This window comes from Pantherophis guttatus, chromosome 6, assembly GCF_059756535.1.
Source record: "Pantherophis guttatus breed Tessera chromosome 6, ASM5975653v1, whole genome shotgun sequence".
Classification (NCBI taxonomy): domain Eukaryota; kingdom Metazoa; phylum Chordata; class Lepidosauria; order Squamata; family Colubridae; genus Pantherophis; species Pantherophis guttatus.
This window is the reverse complement of record NC_142068.1, coordinates 27,994,971-27,998,485: the sequence shown is the minus strand read 5'-3', so window position 1 is coordinate 27,998,485 and position 3,515 is coordinate 27,994,971. Positions and strand designations below refer to the sequence as shown.

The 3,515-nt window shown below is 36.6% G+C and overlaps 1 long non-coding RNA gene across 1 annotated transcript; it reads left to right on the top strand.

Annotated features, from left to right (window-relative positions):
• Window positions 1-935: 935 nt before the first annotated feature.
• On the top strand, window positions 936-2,951 carry LOC148113068 (uncharacterized). Its single transcript, XR_015728500.1, has 2 exons — window positions 936-2,129; window positions 2,554-2,951. It is a non-coding gene; the product is annotated as an uncharacterized LOC148113068 (long non-coding RNA).
• The last annotated feature ends 564 nt before the right edge of the window (window positions 2,952-3,515 follow it).

The following is a 3,515-nucleotide window of genomic DNA, read 5'->3' as shown; positions in this document are numbered from 1 at the left end:
ACTATTGGAAATAGCTGTAGATCTTTCAATATAGTTTTTATAGAATGCTATGAATCTAGTGTTCTATGCTAGTTAGCAGCCTAGTCACATTTTATGTTAATTGAAGTATCTGGGTATTTTTCAAGGTTTGCTACACATATTTGTCATAGATTAACTATGATGTAATCAAAACAAGGATAACAACAACCAGATCCGACCAACTCAGGAACAGGCATTGCTGATAAACTATACATAATTATGCAAACCTATTATTTGCCCCTTCCACTAACTGAAGATCTAGAGAACTACAAACCTGTTGTTTCAAAACGAGAAGTCACCTACTCTACCTGAGTTGCCTGGAGTCATGATCCAACTACAATACAGGTATCTTCAACTTACAATCATTTTTTAGTGACCGTTCAAAGTTACAACAGCACTGAAAAAAGTGACTTATGACAATTTTTCACACAACTGTTACTGCATCCCCATGGTCACATGATCAAATTTGGATGCTTGGCAACTGGTTTATATATATGATGGTTGCAGTATCCTGGGGTCATGTGACAACCTTTTGCGACTTTCTGACAAGCAAAGTCAATGGAGAAGTCAGATTCACTTAGCAACCGCATTACTAACTTAACAACCATTGCAAGAAAAGTCATAAAATGCAACAGTCACTTAACTGTCTCGCTTACCAACAGAAATGTTAGGCTCAACTGTGGTCATAAGTCAAGGACTTCCTGTACATAAGTCTAAGCTATATGGACAAATATGCCTAACTGGTTAATTTGACTCTACATTTTATAAAAAAATTTCCAAATGTAAACTTTTCGCATGGGCAAACTGTGTTGCAAAATTCAGAAAAGTAAATATTTTTTTAATAATAATTAATTGCAATTCATGTACTAATCCCAAAAATGTGAAAATAAGTAGGGTCGTATTTAAATGCACACAAAGTGATTTTTTTTTTTAAAAAAAATTATCTTGACTGTTATTCTTTCTCTTCACTTTAGTTTGAATACAAAAGAAAATAGAATGAGAAATTCTGCAAATACCCTTTGATCTGCTAGAAAACAATAGCCATTCCTAAGAGTTCAAAAAGAGCCCTTTTGCTGCTATGTATATTCCAGCCAGTGGAAATTTTGTGGGTAATGTTGAAAAAAGCTCCCACTCTATCATTTCCAGACGTGAAACATTCCATTTGTGGTTTTGCATGCACCTTATGGCAATGTGGTTTGACTGGCTTTAAAAAATAGGTGAAAGACTGTAAGCAGGAGGGTCATCTTTATTTAATCAGTATAAACATGAACTAAGCGCCTAGGTAGAATTACTCTAGAATTACATAGCATTCCAGACAAGCTCAGGCAGGGAAGCATTTCTTTCTCTCTTTTTTACCCATTGAACTAACTCATAATTTTGTAACTGCAGGAATTTTTAAACATCAGCAGTAAATTATATCAGATGTGTTGTGGATTAAATAAAAACTCTCTGAAACTTGTGATGGTTTTAACACATATACTTGCATGCACATATATGCACCCAGCATTTTTATGATTAATAGTCAATCTCTAATAAAAAGTTCCTATCTGATCCATAGGTATAACTCTTCATGGAAAAAAACCTGTATGGTTGCCAAGAGTCAACACTGACTGAAATGGCACACAATCAATCACATTTTTTTGAATTTAAATCCTACTTAGAAGAGCCAAATGAATTAATATTTCCAATGTGGCAATTTTAGAAGCTAACAACGCCTAGATCAGAGGTCATAGCTCCCTCCCCCCGCAACAAAACATAATAATGCCAAAATGATGACATCATTCTGCAAATGATTTAGTTGTGCAATTTTACTTAGAAATCATGATGCCCATAGCATAATTTTGTCATTGTTTTGTCTTGTTGATGGGCACCTATGATTTCTGATGTATGAGTGTTTAAGATGTTAATCAAAAGTGAAGATTTCAGTCTTTTTTAATTAGTCAGTATCTGGTTCACTCCTAAAGTACATTAATGAGCTGTAGAAGAATAAAATAAACAGAATGCACTCAGTGTAACTGTTAGGATATGGTGTAAACCTAACAAGTTGTCCAGGCAATATATGTGTGCTATAACTTTAAATGTATTCTGTAACTTTAAGATGTAATGCTGAGGTTTACCTACAATCCAAGAGTGGACAATGAAAGTTATAAATCTAGCGGAAATGGCAAAAATCTCGGCGTACCTGAAGGATCATTCAAATGAAAGATATTTAAGAGACTGGAGAAGGTGGATAGATTATATTCAAAATAAATATCGGAATAAGAAATTGCAGATAGGTTATGAATGATTATATAGATATTTAGTGTGTCTTTAAGTAATAAAGCTAGGCGGGTAATTAGGGAATTGAAGAAACAAGAGATGTGAAATGTCATAATTGTTTAGATTAGGATTGATTATGATTGTTGAAGTTTATACCCTGTAATTTGTTCTGGGAAGGGGAGGGGGGGAGGGGGGAGGTTGAGGTAGGGAAGGGGGGGGAAATATGTAAACTTTTTGTAAAACTTTTCAATAAAAAAAAAAAGATGTAATGCTGAGTAATTGTACTGATGAGTCATTGTAACTGACTGCTGACTGACTACTGACTGCAATTATCCTAATTGTACTGTTGAGTCATTGCACTGCTGACTTCACTTATCTTAAGTGGATAATTACTAATGTAAACTGTATATAAGGAGAGAGCCGAGCTATAGTCATTGTTGGTCAGAATGGCTTGACTTGCTGGATGGAACTGTTACCGTCCTGTGTGAAGAAGTGGATGGATCTGCTACCATCGTGATTTGTTACCAGCATTGAATTGCTGTTTATTACGTACTGCTGTTTGTATGGTAAGAAGATATCTGTAACTTCAGACTGATTTGAATGGCTAAAGACTTGGCTTGACTAAAAGACTATGCAATTGTTTTTCACTACAAAGTAAAAGCTTTGTTAAACCAGTTTGTATGTATTGTATTCATTGCTCTCAGTACCGCTTCTCTGTGTATTTACTCTGCTGGTTGGTAACACAATATCCTTAACAGTAACACAACTATGAAAAAGTATATGAAAGGTGTACATGAGAACAATGAGAAACAATCATGCACTTAAAGCACGATTGATTGAAGAAGCTGCAGATGTTTATGCCACAGAATAGTAAGGTATTGTTAAAGCAATGCCTAAAAGCTAGCAATATTATTTAGCGTTTATTATGTACAGCAGGGTTGTCAAACTCAAGGCCCAGGGGCTGGATGCGGCTTGGGGATTGCTTAGACCTGGCCCACAGGGTTGCCCTAAAAACAGCAAAGGACCAGCCCGTGATGCCTCTGCCAGTAAAAACGGGCTCCAGAGCTCCATTTTCGGCTGCAATGGCTCCTGCCGCCCTCTGCCATTGAAAATGGAGCTGGGGGAGGCGCAAAATGGAGCTATGGAGCTTGTTTTCACTGGCAGAGCACTTGGGCCACCACATACGCCACCACCATGAGTGATGTCAAGCTGGCCACGCCCTAGCCACACCCACTGCA